Source organism: Enhydra lutris, unplaced genomic scaffold (assembly GCF_002288905.1).
Source record: "Enhydra lutris kenyoni isolate GAN:26980312 unplaced genomic scaffold, ASM228890v2 scaffoldscaffold9, whole genome shotgun sequence".
Classification (NCBI taxonomy): Eukaryota; Metazoa; Chordata; class Mammalia; order Carnivora; family Mustelidae; genus Enhydra; species Enhydra lutris.
In genome coordinates this window covers 61,897,252-61,914,406 of record NW_019154093.1, presented here as the reverse complement: position 1 = coordinate 61,914,406, position 17,155 = coordinate 61,897,252, and positions in this window count along the sequence as shown.

Sequence of the window (17,155 nt, the reverse complement as noted above, 5' to 3'; positions counted from 1 at the left end):
TGTTTAAGTAATCCATGGGTCAAAAAATTATACATTTTTATCCATTTTAAAATTGATTTAAAATGAAAAAAATAAAATTGAAAATGAAAAGATTACAAATCAAACTTGTGGCATAATGCCAACATGATTTAGAGGGAGATTTTTATCTCTAAATAGTTGTTAGGAAAGAAAAAAACTTAGAGTCACTAATTTAAATAATTGAAATAATTGAAAAAAAATTAAACTATGTAAGTATAGTAAAGGAAATATTAAGTATAAGAGTAGAAAATAGAGAAGTAGAAAAAATAAAAATAGTAGAGGGAATAAACAGATAAAGTGGACACTGTGGCAGAAAAACCATTAAAATATGCTACCTTCTTATGGTTCTAAGAAAAGACTAATATAATTGACTAAACTTAAAGACAAAGAAATAAAAGTAACGTTAGGAATGACAAAGAAAACAACTGCAGTTAGAGATTTAAAAAAAAAAATTATAGCATAAGGGCGCCTGGGTAGTTAAGCATCCAACTCTTGGTTTCAACTCAGGTCATGATCTCAGCATAGTGAGATCTGAACCCCGAGTTGGGCTCCATGTTCAGCCACTTTCTCTCTGTCTCCCCCTCTAAAATTAATAAGTAAATCTTAAAAAAATAAAAATTGTAGTATAATGCAATTTAAATTTGAAATATATACGTGCTTATAAATAAATTTATAAATTTGAAAGTTAATGTAAACAGTTTCCAAAAAAATATCATTTGCTAAAACTGATCTGCAAATAAATTATGAACAGACCTGTAATTATTAAGCAAATCTATTCACTATTTAAAAATATAGCCTGTCTATATATCCACAAATTACAAATCTAGGCAGTTTAAAATAATTTTACAAATGCTTTAAATATAGATAATGCCAATTTTTTATAAAATGCTCCAAAAAAATGGAAAAAAGAAGAAAAATACTCAACTATTTTTAAAAGGCTATTTAAAGAAAAAGTAAATTACTGATTTCCATCAAGTTTGGTGTACTCAAGTTTTGTTTTTGTTTTTGTTTTTTTTAAGATTTTATTTATTTAACAGAGAGAGAGAAACAGTGAGAGAGGAAATATAAGTAGGGGGAGTGGGAGAGGGAGAAGCAGGCTTCCTGCCAAGCAGGGAGCCCAATGTGGGGCTTGATCCCAGAATCCTGGTATCACGACCTGAGCTGAAGGCAGATGTTTAATGACTGAGCCACCCAGGCACCCCTTAAGTTTAAATACTATCCAATATACATTAATGTACTTTTTCATGAGCAAACAAAGATGAAAGAAACACAGTCATACCCATAGATAGAGAAAACTCCAGTGTACATTAATGGTAGAATAAAACCATAATCAAAATAGGAAGAGAAGGAAAATTCCTTAACCCACCAAAGTAGTATTAGAGAGGGAGAACTTCCTCTGCCCTATGGTCCTTCTGGCTGGACTTAGAATCAAATTGACATGAGACCGATTAATAGGAGAAAATCAAATTCAGTAGGCATATATACAGGGAATCCACACAGACATGACATTCCATAGACAATGAGGCAACATGAAGTTTATATGAGCTAAGTAGGGGTAGGGGGTTGAGGATGGAAAGGACAGAAAACTCTTAAGCAAGAAGGTGAAAGGAGATGTTTGGAAAACCAAGGTTGTCCTACTATGTAGATAAGTTCCTTGGGTAAAGAAGGTCTATTAATATTTATCTTTCTGCTGCAGGCTGTCCTTCCCAGTGTAAATTAGTTAGTTATGGGGAGGAGGCAGAGAACTTTTCTTGCATCTGCTGGGATTTTATTACTTTTAACTTGAAATAGTCTTTATGCCTAAGTGCCATATTTTAGGGTGTCTCATCCTATACCCCTTCAACAGTATTTAGTAAAGCTATAGCAAACATTATACATAATTAGAAGCTTTTTTAAAAAAAGATTTTACTTATTTATTTGAGAAAGAGAACACAAGGGGGAGATGGCGGGGTGGCGGGGGGTTCAGAAGAAGAAGCAGACTCTCCCCTGAGCAGGCCTCCCATAATTAGAAGATTTTTATTTTCAAAGTCAGGATCAAGACAGATACATACTATGACTGCTTCTAATTCATAGTGTCCTAAGGGCCTAGCTAATGCAAGGAAATAAGAAAAAGAAAAAAAAACCATACATATATATATAGATTCATATATACAGACAGAAAAAGAAAAAAAATTAAAATCTCATTTTTCAGAGACAATATGATTGTCTGCATAGGGAACCCAAGATAATTTACAAACTATTAGAATCAATAAGAGCATTAAACAAGCATTCTGGACACGAATTCAATATACAAAAGTGAATTAGGAAATGCAGTACCAAAATCATCATATAAAGGGGCACAAAAGCTGGAATGAACATAGTAAAAATCTCACAAAAGATGTTTAACCTTTTGTGGAAAATAATAAAACTATATTGGAAGACATAATGGACCAAACAAATGAAGCAATTTATGTGTTCATGGCTGAAAAGCCTCAATAATATTAAAATACTTAATTTCCTTAAGTTAATATGGTAATTAAATACAAATCTAATTTTTGAAACAATTTTTCTTACAATTTGACAAACTTTTTCTAAAATTCATATGTAAGTGCAAAGGTCAATACTAGTCAAGAAAATTTTGAGGAAGTAGAGAAGATTTGCCAGATCAAGCTTCCAGAATTATTGCCACAAACCTATAATTATAAAATATTATGGTACTGGTGTGGAAAAATATTTTAGGAACAGAATAGATTGCCCAAAAACAGGTCCCTAAAATTTACTATGAAGTCTTTTACTATGAAGTCTTTTGACTTTTAAAGCTAAGCACCCGCCATGTGCAGGGACAAATGTAAACATGTTTATGTATATGTTTGTATGACTGTTCTCACTTACCATACATATACATAAACAGCCTTGAAAGAAAACCAATAGATTCTCTTCCTGCTCTCTTCACACCATAAACTTTCCAATATAATCTTGTTTCCCCCAATAGACCTGGTCCTAATTTGTCTTTTCTTTATCTCAAAATTCCTGGGCTGTCAAGCCAAGTTACTCTTAAAAGGACTCTGGGAATTGCAGTCAAGAGAAAGATATATTAAAGTATCATTATTCAAACATAAAAATTTAATAAAAATGTTAACAAGGTTTCCCCAAGGTGGGGGTGTTTATTACTTACTTTTTTTTAACAGCACAATTACGTTTCTACAGATAGAGGTCAGGAATAACTTATAGCACTTGCTATTTAAAGAAAATGTGGGAGAAAGAGAACGCTACCCCTCAAACATTAACACACAACTTTCTTTCCTATGTAATTTTAAACTATTTTAATTTAATTTTTCCTCAGTTTCAAAGAGGAGTTCCATCATGAATGATGGCAGTGGCTTTTTCTTTAATTTGTGACATCTAATCTTTACTTTAGGCTTCACCAGTCACATCTCACTATGTCTCATTGTGTGTGCCCTGACACAATAAATCAGGCCAAGGTGATCCAATATCGTGTGACATTTTTTTAAAAAAGGATATTAAATGGTGGCAGAAGATACGGCTGAAACACGTCAACATGGACCCAAGGGCATTGTTCTTCTCTAACAGTTTGCTTTCTCAGAGTCTGGCTGGAAGAGTTATTATTGCCCTTTATGTATAAACATCCTTATCCAAATAGTCTTCCTCTTCTGCCTAATACATGCATTCCTGTCATATGAAAGCCACTTGCTTAAGCTGCTTTTCTGTCTATTTGTAGTCTGTTCAGGCACACAGTCCTCAGCAGGAGTCCAGCTCCATGATTCATTGCCTCAGATTTCCTACGGAGCTTACATGATGCTCGCTCAGCCCCATACGGTTTTGTATCCATTATAACCAGGGACAAGTAAGCAGGGCTCAGGAGTCTGAGCATGTATCTAAGAATAGCTCCCTGACGCCTTGCTTTACTCACAATAAATGAACAATGAACTCTTTACATGCTAACCTCGTATGGTGAGGAAAAATTATAGCAGCTTACTTGAGTTAAATAAGGGAAGAAGCATTGAGAGTGAAGCTCCTTAAATGAGCAGGTCAATAACTAGTTTACAGAGACCAGGGCACCTGGCTAATGGGAGAATAAAGAATTATGCTTGTCACAGAAAAAGAAAGATGCTGTCCTGGTTTAGTGCTAAATAATTACATTCATTATACTGAGAATAGCTCTGCAAGTGGTCGGTTGCACTAGTTAATTCATTAGCAAAACTAATTGGCAAACAACAAACAACAATTGGGGGTAAATTTAACCAATTTCAGTAGAATGTTTGGCAAAACAAGATTTTCTTTATACTAGAAAAGGAAAATTACACTGGAAAACTGCACACATAGTTGTATGTATCTTCTTATTTTGTCTCATGTTTCAATATGAAAGAAGGAAATCATAGCTAAGACAGAGAGCAGGCATAGGGACAAATGATTCTACTGAATGATTTCAGATGACCTAAAATATTGAGGAGTTTCAGTGTTAATCCTAGCAATGAGTAAGAAATAGACTCTAATAGTAAGGGGTTTTCCACTCTGCTTTATGAGATTTGTGATTGTATAGTTAAATATAATAATGTATGTTGTATGTAATACGTAATAACTACAGCATAATTCTTGATTGTTAATAATATAACTTAGATCCACATAACCCAGAGAAGCTTGGGAGTAGTTTTACCTTTGACCAGACTACTTGAGAATTAAGTGGCTCAACTGTGGCTGATAAAAAACTCCAGTGTAATTAATTTGCTCATTTATGCATTCAACGTGCATCATAACTTTAGACAAAAATCCTACAAGAGAAACAGTAATTTATCTTGGTGGAAGGGTGAGGAATGATTAGATAATATGGAGCAATAAGACTCTGCTTCTAAAAAATGAGGTTTTTTTTCCTTTATCTCTGGAATGAAGATTTTTTTTTTCTACTTTCTTTTAGAGAAGAAGAAAGAATTCAAACATGCATGCTAGGAAAGAATGTAAGATTGAGGGATAAAATCTAAAGGGTCTACTGAGTCTGGTAGCTTTTTCTGTGTCACCACCACCCACTTTCCATTTAGAATTCAAAAAAAAGCAGTTAACTCATCTGTTGAATTCAAGACAAAATCACTGGTTTGATCCATTATAGATGTTATATTCATCATGAAATTTTACCCAAATAAATAACAAGTCTATAGCAGGATCTTTGTAGAGTCCAGAAATTCCTCAGTAGTCCTAGAATCAATAAAATGGGATAACTGCATTTATCGTTTACTTATCTCTTCAAGCAATACCATCTCTGCCAAGCAAATGCTAAGAACGTTAGTATTAAAGGGTTTTCCCTTTAGGCTCTGTATTGTAAAAACTTAAGAGGAATAGGTAGAAGGATCATGACTTTTAATATTCTCTAGCCCAGGATTTCTCAGCCTTGGTACTACTGACATTGTGACCCAAATAATTCTTCACTGAGGGGAAGGGGGCTGTCCTGTGCATTATAGGATGGATAGCAGCATTTCTGGCTTCTACCCACTAGATGCCAGTAGCAACCCCCTCGGGTTTGACAACCAGAAATGTCTCCAGGCATTTGCAGAATGTTCCTTGGATGGCAACATTCCTGCCCTTCTGCCCTCCCCCAACTCCTCCTTGAGAACCACTGTTTTCCTCCCTCCTCCAATACTCTACAGTGCACATCCTGTATACTTCAGGTACTCTGGGGTGGACTCCCACAGATGTCTTTAACTCTGAATACTTTGTTCCGTCTAAGTATTGTCACTTCTTATTTCTTGGCTCACCTATTCATCCTTCACATTTGAGTTCCTGTCAGCTCCATACTGAGTTGGTGTTCCTCTGCTCTACTCCCACATAAATGTCTTTATGAAAGCACTTAGAGTCTTCTTAATTGTCCATTTGCTTACCTGTTTGTGCTACCAGACTATAAACCTCTTATAGGCAGGGAACATATCTTATATATTCTTAGCTCCTAGCATACTTCCTGGTGTACTGGGGACAAATTCAAGGGAGAAAGGAAAAGGAAAAATAATAGGAAGGGAGAAAGTAAAAATGAAAAATGGCATATTAAAAATACTGTTGGTAAATAAATTTATAGCCACTATGCATCTGAAGCATTCAGGTCAAATTAATAGTAAGTATGTATTTGCTTATTCTATACAACATCAAAATCAACTGAGTATGACTTAACTGTTTAGGTAAGTTTGATATCTGTGTTTTAGTTTGGGTGCACGTGTTTGCCCTTACCCTCAGTAGCTCAGCTAATTCTTGAAGCCCCTGGGAGATCTGTTTACCACTTGGTTAGAAACTATGCCAGGTATTCTTTTTTGATATTCAAAATTACTTTAATTTTGGGTTATGATCCTGAACTTTCATGGAAGTTGATAGTTTTTGCTTTTGTCACATAGAAGGTCTTTTTTTTTTTTTTCCCAATTAAATTTTGCAGTATGTTTGGTTTGGGGTTTCTTAAGCCTCATAGAATGGTTACATGTATAACCAGTTTCATTTTGAAGATTGCATTGAGAATTCAGTTAGTATCTAAAGCAGGCAATATTATAGTTAACACATCTTCAAAAAGTTACTACCTGTGAATGGAATATCTTATAAGAACAAGAAAGAGCACATGGGAATGCATAGTTAGAAGAACTCAAATTTACTTCTAATTTGATCTCTTTTAAAGCAATTATTCTCACTTAGTTACCCCCAAACTATAGATTAAATCCCATTATCACTTGTTTTTTTTTTTGTACTGTGTTCTTTCAGGAGAGCATAAATATACTGTGAAGATTTTTCTCTGCTTTCAGGTGATACTTTTCATAGATGTTGTAAGAAAGGAAAATGAGAAGAATTCTAGTATGGTAGGTCATATTATTGTCTCAAATATCCACTGCCTGTCCCTATGGGATGATTATATATTCTCTACCACACTGATATACTGTCTGGCCAAACTGATTGTCTTTGCCAAAAGAATGGTAGTGAAAGTGGTTGGTGCTTCCAGATGAAGGTATAAGAGCTGTTCTGAGTTCTGTCATCTGTTTTTCTGTCTCCAGTGAGGTCAGTGTTTCCAAAAGTATGGCTGTTTTGTCACTTGCGTCTCAGAGTGAGAAGGCCACAAATACCTTAAAAGACATGTTACACATGTTACATGAGTAGGGAAATTTTGTTGTTGTTTTAAGCCATTGAAATATTTTCCCACTTTTTTAACAGTTATTTTTTGAGCGTTTTGTGATATTACACATTGTGTAATACATATTGTGTATTATTACACATTGTGTAATGCATATTGTGATATTGGGATATTATGATGAGAATGAATAAGACAAGTAAACACGTGAAGAAAACAAAACAGTGATCTCACACTACTCTGCCCCTTCCTCTTTCAAATTTCTCTCAACAGTAAAGTGTATAAGGGTGGACCAGCATTATCTAAGATTACATACTTGAGGTTATGCTCTGAAGAAAAAGAAAAAAGCAGGAGGCATCTTCTCCCAGAACTCCATACCACTTACTCAAACCATGACCCACACACACTAAAGAGACTGGGGTTGAATAATATATAGTCCCTCAGGCTTGTGTTGAGTTATATACGTGAAAGCAAGTGGTGGAAGGGGTGACTGCTAAATATCATTGACCAGAGAAGCCAGAAGTGTTTCTTTTTGTCTTTTTTGACCTGAGTTGAAATCAGACACTTAACCAACTGAGCCATCCAGGCACCCAGAGAGGCCAAAAGTTTTAATGAGGGTTATTACTGGAACATAATTGTATACTATCAGTATACCTATTTTTAATATTTTCTGATAACAGTATTTAGAAGTACTTAGGAGGAACACATACTGGTAACAAATATGACAAAAATTAATCCTTCATGTATAAAAATGTATTCAATGCAGATATTCCAAGAAGTAAATGAAAAAAAAAAACCACGCAATTAACTGAAAAATTGGGGGAAGAAAACCACACTTAAATAACAATCAAAGAAATGCACATTTAAAATAATAAAAGGGGCTCCTGAGTGGCTCAGTGGGTTAAGCCTCTGTCTTTGGCTTAGGTCATGATCTCAGGGTCCTGGGATGGAGCCCAGCTGTAGGCTCTCTGCTCAGCAGGGAGCCTGCTTTCCCCCACTTCTCTCTCTGCCTGCCTCTCTGCCTACTTGTGATCTCTGTCGGTCAGAGATAAATAAAGTCTTAAAAAAATAAGATAGTATTTTTATCCTTCATATTAACAAGGAATAACAAGTTTCATATTCATTTCCAGCAAGAGTATGAAAGGAATTCAATGGGTAAATAAAACATGTCTATAATGTTTTTGGAAAACTATAACAAATAACAAAATTTTTCAAGTATTGCCAGTAATTATATTTCTAGGAGTATATCTTAAGGAATAATCTAAAAAAAAAACCCCACAAACTATTAATGGTTCTTTTGTCTATAATAATAAAAAGTTAGATACAAACTATATGCCCCAGGAGAATGGCTAATCTTGGCTTGTGAAGAAGGTTTTATGACAATTTACTATAAATATTTCCTATATCAAATTAAAATAAGGTACAGAATTATACAGAGACCACTAGAAGTCCATCAAAATTTGTTTCCTCTCTTTCTAAATTAATAGAATTAAAGCTGACCATGAGGTTGTGCAGCCACACACTTCTCTGCCTCCCTTAGTGTCTAAAGTCTCTCCAATAAAATGAGCAGGAAAGTGGCTGGTGTCTCATCTTCTTGCTAGCTGACACCTGAATGTAATGGTGACCCAGCTTGACCAGACCACAATGGTGATGCTATAGGAGCAGATACCTAGAAGGAATATCTCTTAATGTATCCAGGAATTAAGGTGCTCGCCAATCAGGTGCATTGGGCTGTTATAAGAGAGAAAAACAGGATTTAAATTTCTTGTTGTGGAGGGAGGAGAGTGGTTGCTATAGGACCTTATTCTAATACATATAGATATATGGTATCATCATGTTACTCACGTATTCAGTTATTTGGCCTCACTAGAACCAAAGGTTCATGAGAGCAGGGACTTGATTTTGTTGGCTGTTGTATCCTAATGTCCAGATTAGTGCCTAGAACACAGTGGGTGTTCTATGGATAAATAAAGAGATGACATCATCTGTTTTTATAACATGGCAGATAGATGTCTCAAGATAAAAACATCTTGAAAGGGATATAAACAATGATTATCTAGAGGATTATGGTTAATTGATAAAACAATTTTTTTAAAACTTAAAAAGGAATCATGATTGCTCTCTGGTAGGACTTAGAATTTCCCTCATGTTTATGATGTTTTTAGATTTTATATATCTTAGTGTTTTATTGATTTTAAAGGAAATAGTTTATTTTCTCTGAATATGGTCAACTATGACTTTTCTAAATCTCCATTACACGCTTTTAGAGAAGCAATCATGATTTTTAACTTTAAATACCATATAGTTAAAAAAACAACAACCCAAACTCCCAAAGAACAGATAACACAAACCATTCTAAAGATAGGATCGTTCTAATAAGCCTTATGTCATATATTTAATTATATTGAATGAAAGTAAGAACAAAATAATCAAATGCCTCAAGTGCCATAGTACCAAATTAGTCTTCTATGCATTATGCCATTAAAATGCACCCTCTGAACTATATTCATCATCATTCATCGTCTTGTAGCCCTAACCTGATGTTTTCCCTTCATTTGCTATCTCTAGACCCTAGTCTGACACCTGTATTTCAGTCAGTTCTTGTGGGGTATGGGCCAAGTGAAACAAAGCAGGTCCTAGAATCAAGGGAATTTTTATGTCATCTCTCTCTAGCAGCTTGAATCTGGCAAATCATTTCTCTGAATTTCAGCCTACTTGTTTGGAAAATGAAAATGATACAGTAAATGAAAGGAATTCCTAGATCTAACATTCATGGTTTCCGCTATGAGGGAGAAATCTCTAAGGCCTTAGGCTTGTATTAACATGGGTACATTAATCGGTGAGTGTGTCTAGCTAACCCATAAGTAAGCACACTCTTCCAACATGCTCAAACCCAAGGCTCTTCCCATTCCAGTTTTCCCTCCTTACAAATTGTACTTTTGGGGACTGAAACTTCAGAAAACAATGCTTCATGATCAAAACCTAGGAATCATTCTTCTACAGCAAACCAACTAAATGATGTATATTTTACCTCCTTACATCTTGTTTCTCTTCACTCAGTTTTCACTGCCTCAATAATAGCTATCTGCTGTACAACACTTACTATGTGCACTAGCCACTTCTATTTATATTAATTCATTTAATATTCATAACCTTAGGAGGCAGGAACTATTATTATTATTAACCTCATTTTTCAAGTGAAAGAACAAAGTCATGAAGAAGTTAGGTAACTTGCCCAAGTCTCATAGAGAATGGCAAAGCCGGGAATCAGACCTTGGCAGTTTGACTTCAAAGTCTGTGTTCTTAATCATTACTGTTTACTAGAACTACCCTGGTACAAGCTAAGACTATTTCTTCATCTGCATTACTGCGATAGCCATTTAATTGGTCTCTCTGTGTCTACTTTTGCCTCCCTATGATTCATTCTCCATGCTGGAAACAATATTCTTTTAAAAAATTCATCTTCAATCTCATCACTACCTTATTAAACATCTTTAAATGGCATCTAAATTTTTCTCCCTTTTCAAGAAGTGTTCATGAAGGCAAGAACACCCAGTTATATTGACCTGAGTCTGATACAGATCGTCTTGCAGAGAGTAGATGGTAATATCAGAGAGTGTGTAGAAAACAGATACAAGTGAGAAATATACAGGGGAAATCTATGTGGTCACCAAAGTCAAGGACCAAGAGCAGATATCTAAAGCCAGAGATTAGGAAAAAGTGGGGATGAGCTTCAAATGGCAGCTGAGAGGACATGGAGAGCATTTTTAGGTAATATTCTGAGACAAAATCTGTTATCCTTACTACTTTTTCATATTCTAAGAGGATCAGTAATATAAGAAGAACTAGAAGGGACTGGGGTTGAATTCTGACTCCAACCCATACAGCGACATAACCCAGAGCAATGTTTCTGAGATTCAGCTTGCCTTTTAATAAATTCATTGGGTAATCATCAGGAATAAATCAGAAAATGTACATTGCCTAGCATGAGATTAGATTCTTATTGTAGCTCTTAATAACTAGTTGGAGAGTATGGAAGGGACAGCTATGGATAAAAGGCCATGAATGATGTGGACAAAAAACATCCATATATTTCAAGGTAAAGTTCTAACTCTTCGACACTAGGTCTTTACAGTCAGATTTATAATAGTCGGCAGATTTATAAATGATCTCTAGATTCCAGATTCAAGCAGTGAGCATATTGGTATCTTTTGTTTCATTAGCCTTTCAAAAGTTAGGGATTTGCAGTTGTCTGAAAGCTAGGTCTAAGCTTTTTTGTGGGGATACACTGCTGGCTATTTAGATTTGGTTGTTTTAAGTCTTAATTTAATATCTGTAAATTTGGGCTATTTCTCAGGCTGCCTTGGGCAGAAATTCAAAGTTCTGACCTTCCCTAGTATTCAGATTCTATCAGTTGAGGTCTAACCTTCCATGACTTATATAATTGAAATGTAGAGGGTGGTAATTAATTTGTGTCCTGAGAATCCCAAATAGGGAGCCCCCATGTTACAACACACCTTATGAGTCCCTGAAAATTTGGTGTTGCAGAAAGCATATTTGGGCTTTGATTTTGATTGACTTTTGTCCTCGTTTTATACTCATTCCTTACTAGCTATACTGGGGCAAGCTAATGACCTCTTTTGCATTTCAATTTTATTCATCCACTGGACACTAACAACTGCCTCAAAATATTACTGGGAGGGTTAAGTAATATTTCATGTATGGCTGTGTTTAAGTCAACTTACTGGAGCAAGGATTTAGGATACCTCAGAACACTAACATTTAAGGGATAAGCAGCAAGCACATCTTCTATATTTTCTTATACTCCTGCCCTTCTTCCCTCAGAGCTTCTGTTGCTCTGTGGTACAGTCTTTGTGTGCCTTTCTGTCTGACCTAGACCATACCAGCTATATGGCTTTGGAGCAACACCTTATCTTATTTCTCTTTGCTATCCCCACTGCTTTAAAAAATATGGGAGCCATGGAAAGAATTTTAAATATTGGTTTAGTTAGTAAATCAACTTGGTGCCAAATATTGTATATTCCCCACTTTACCATCCTTCATACCTATATATTTCTCCTGGCATAATTCCTTCAATGGCCCATCATTACTTTCTGAATGAAACCAAAGCTCTGAAAATGACTTACAGAAAAGCTTCTGTTGGGACTGTGAGCATAGTGATGACAGAGGTTGTGTCCCCCCCCCCACATTTATTGAGGTATAAGTGTCAAAATTGTAATATATTGAAAGTGCATACATGATGATTTGATATACATATACATTGTGAAATGATTCCAGGGTCCATGTCTTGTCATTTTGTACCCTCATTGTCAGGTGACTAAACACTCAGTAAAAGTTTGCAGAAGTGTTTTACATAAAACTTTGGGGAATCGCCATATGAGGTACTAAGCCTATGAGAATACTTGGTGGGCTTGGTTTTGACTCGCATGAAGGCTTCTTAACCAGTCACTTGGTGACACAATGAGCTTGGGTTTGACTCCCATGAAGCCTTCTCAACTGGTCATATTTATTACCAGAGATGGCACTCCAGCCTCTCAGGTACTATCTTGTCTTAAAGGTGGGGAAGCTAGGGAAAAGCTACGTGAGGACTAAAGCAAAAATCATCTCTGTGGAGGGAGATGATTGAAATACTTCCACATCCACTAGAACTTAACAACAAAAAAATATCTAAAAACCTGTCAGAGAATGAAATTCCAAGTCCAGGAGGAAAAAAAAAAAGAAAAACTTGACATGACCAAATGTATTTTTATCTCTAAGCATCTGTGTACCAAGCAGCAAACAAATGTCTGGGACAGGGATGGACTGAAACACAGAGGGGCTTAAAACAGAATCTTCATGAAGGACCTGATTCTACCCGCATTTCATTTTGGCTTCCAAATGTTTCTCGTGATCATATAATGGTGATTTACTTAAAGTTGTCTTTTTACTGGCAGAAAGTGTGTCAGGCCTTCTTAGAGTTGCCGGCTCAGATCAGAGCTTCCATGAAGCAGGGGTCCCATCTGGATAAACTTTTCCACCCAGCACTCATTGCCACTCACATTTAAATGCAATTAGCACCTTTTGTTAACAATGGGGGTGTCCTCAGAGAAAAGCCCATTGTCTATAGATGGATCAGATTTTCATGTTGCTCTATATTTAAGAGCTTCTATTGCCCCTCTGTAGAAAATCCATAGAGGAAGAGAAAACTGTAAGGCCAAAACTAATTGTCAGGATGGATAATAAGGAAGGTATTAGATTCATATATTTAAGTTTCTTCCCAGGGCTAAGTGTGTAAATTAATTATAGTTCTAACTAGAGTTCTTCTTTTATAAATGTGTAAAAGAAATAGTTAGGCTTTTATGAGTTTTGTCTTCCATTTAAGGTCTAGCTCTCTGATTCTTTTTTTTTTTTTTTTTTAGCTCTCTGATTCTTTTAGTGAATCTTAAACCCAAGGATTTGCAGTCGAGTCCCCATTTGTCTGGCTCTTGCTCTCAGCCAGCTGCCAGTGAATTAAAACTAAGCATGTTAGTATATGCTCTATATTTTACTGACATTATTCTATAGTAGAGATAGCTAGATACATATATACATGCATGTGTTTATATATGCACAGGCTGGCCAAGAAAGAAAGATTGTCATGTAATCTTCCTTCTCTTCTATTGCTTCACCCCCACAAACAAACCTAGATGAATTTCCAAGAATATGAAGCTTAATATAGCTGTTCAGAAAGGAATCAACGGCCTGTTTACTGCACTTATCGACAATTTGTGAAAGAAGAGACCAGAAATCAGTCTAATTACCAGAGTGCCAGTTGTGCTTGTTAACACCAGCTTTGTGACCAAATGTTATTCCACAGTTGTCACATCACACGAGGGTTTCATTACTAACATAATAGTGAACAAGATCACATGAAAAGCTATTGATTGATCTGCCACACAAAGGAAAGACACACTTGTCTCTATTATAACATGTTACATCTTCAACTATAAGCAGCAGATGTTGTCCTCCCATTCCTCTTCTAGAGAAGTGTAATTTCGCTACTGTCCTGCTTCTTTAAACATTTGCCAATTAGGGTCCCCTTCCTATTTGCATATGTCATCAGTGGGCTGAAGAGACAAGAAATTATCCTGCTCTAGCCCTTCCTGATTTTTAAGCCAGACTCAATCGATTCTCTTGAATTGAATCCAGGAGATGCTTGGGGTGTGCACAGTGTTTACTTTATCAATTGTCATTCTGGCGATGAAAACAAATAGCTGTTTTATGTTAGGTTGGTTTCATGTGTTTTGTAGGAGACTCGGCAATAATTAGGCAATCCAGAGGGGATAAAGGAGAGGAAGCCTACCCCTCTTCCTGTCTCTCTCCCCAGAATTTTCGGAGTTAGATGGCAGACAGGGGCCCATGATCCCAAGTGAACTGAAGCTGTTCTCCCCATGGTTCTTCAGGTTCTGCGTTTTGGTTGTCTGCCTCATAAAAGCTCAATAAACCCATATTTTTAAAAGCACAATCACCATTATTTTTAAATGAGAGCAGTGAATATTATAACCTGGAAGTGGATTTGTTTACGAGGGGAGTAAGCACAGCGCATGATCTTATCTGATGATGAGTGATTTATCAGGCACAACGTGAGTCTGCTCCTCACTGACTCCCATTTTCCTGTTTATGCTTGTTGAACAGATACAGTTTAATGAAGAATATACAGTACTTAAAATCCGCACCATTAATAGTTTAATTAAACTGGCGCATACTTCAAAAACAGAGTGACAGAAAACATTAATTTTGGTTATAAAGGGCATGGCATTATTAAAGTGCAATTAAAAACAACATTCACTTACAGTTAACAGCTAAAACAATTTAATTATTTAACACTGGATTGTCACTTGTGACTAACTTCACCTCTTTGATGTGGAGATGTCCTGTGTCCCTGTTGATTGTTATGATTCATTCCCTGGAATTCCAAATGGGGTGGCATTCTCAGAGCATCAGCATTTTTATACAGTCCCTGTTGGCTAGTATGCATTGTAAAGTAGGAAAATTTAACCAACTGTTTTGTAGTGCTAACAGCTACCCTGCAAGTAACTTGTGATCATACAGCATATGTGGAAAGTTTCACCTACTCTGAAAACATTAGCTGAGGTTGTGCTTTCTCTTCAAGTACTTTGAAGGAGGAGAGGCAAAACAGTATAACCATTAAAGAACATAGATTCTGGACCTGTGCTGCCTGTTTCCAACTGAAAATCCCTTAACTTCTCTCTAGGCAATCTCCAGAAACATTTTTAGCTGTACGTATCTTTGTATCCTAGTCTGGAGAGAGAGATATAATAGCACTCATGTTCTCAGGATTAAAGAATAAATAGATATAAAGCACTTAGAATGCTGCCTGACATGTAAGTGCTCCAGAATGTTGACTTAATATTATTGTCATTAAGTTACAAGAATAAAAATTAAGACCTATTAAGCATAACCTCAGACAGTCGAGGATTAAATAGGAATGAATGCTCTATAACAAGGACTAATCCAGCCATCAGGAGACCACTAAACTAGATGAGAAAATTTTCCTACTCAATATCAAAACTGCCAGCGAGTTACAAAGACATATCAAGTACTTTTTATACATTCTGTATAATACGCTTTAATTTGTCCTCATGAAACCATGTATTTCAATAAAATTTTAGGGGCACCTGGTGGCTCAGTTGGTTAAGCATCTGTCTTCGGCTCAGGTCACCATTCCAGGGTCCTGGGATCAGCCCCATGTTGAACTCCCTGCTCGGTGGAGAGCCTGCTTCTCCCTCTACCTCTGCCCACCCTTCCTGTGCTCTCTCTGTCTTGGTCACTCATTCATTCTTGCTGTATCTCAAATAAATAAATAAAATAGTTTTAACTAAATAAATAAATAAAATTTACGCCTAAAATTTTGCATTCTCTCCAGGGAAGGAAACATAAAATTAAATACATAGAGCCTTAGTCATTACTGGTCACTACTTTCTGTTACAGGTAACAGAACTGAGGCCCAGTGGTTCAAAAGTTATAGAAGAAGGGAAGTGTTAAGACCAAAGGGAGAGTTGGCAGTAGAGGCAGAAATATTAGAACCAAGGACTCTGAGCAACCAAGCTAATATTCTTTCCTCTACTTACATCTACCATTATTCTTCTGGGTTAGAAACAGAGATAAAAATGAGTGCCAGAACTTGTCTTATGTCAGAGACAGAGGTCTTAGAATCTAACACCAACTGAAAGTTCTCCAGTGCAGGCAACATGTGTAAGGTGTTTGCAGTATTGCCATACAGATATCAGGAAGACCACTCAATATTTGAAAGGGAGACATAGGGGGGCCAGTACACATTTATAGGACCATAGCTTATTCGAATAATTAAAAGACATTTCTCTCTCATGACTATAAATTGACTGTGGCTACCAGAATATTCTTAAGAATCCTCAACAGAAGATAGTGAAAGCTGTTTGTTGAGAAGAGAAATCTGGCAATTAAAAAATCTGGGCTAATCTATTGAAAGAAGCTGCATATAAAATTTTTATTCCTGTCCCTGAAGATAGTTGGTCAGTGGTCCTTAGTATATAATATGTGAAAACTTGGCAAATAGGAAAAAACTTTAGATTGGTAGACTTCCAAAAAATATTTTAGTAGATTTTAATTTGAATATTATTGGGACACTTGGGTGGCTCAGTCCTTAAGTATCTGCCTTTGGCTTGGGTCATGATCCCAGGGTCCTGGGATCAAGCGCCATATTGAGCCCCGCATTGAGCCCAGCATTGGGATCCCTGCTCAGGGTGAAGCCTGTTTCTCCCTCTCCCATTCCCCCTGCTTGTGTTCCCTTTCTCGCTGTGTCTCTCTCTGTCAAATAAATAAAATCTTTAAAAATAATAATAATTTGAATATTATCTACTTGTCATAGCTTGAACTAGCATCCAGAGGCTGAGGAGCTATATTAGTGCTCTTTTGAATGGATTTTAATTAATGAACCAGCATTTATTAAGCACTATTTATGTACCCGTTAGAAACTGTTAATGTTCTTGCTCCTTTGTTTCCCTCTGTTACTGT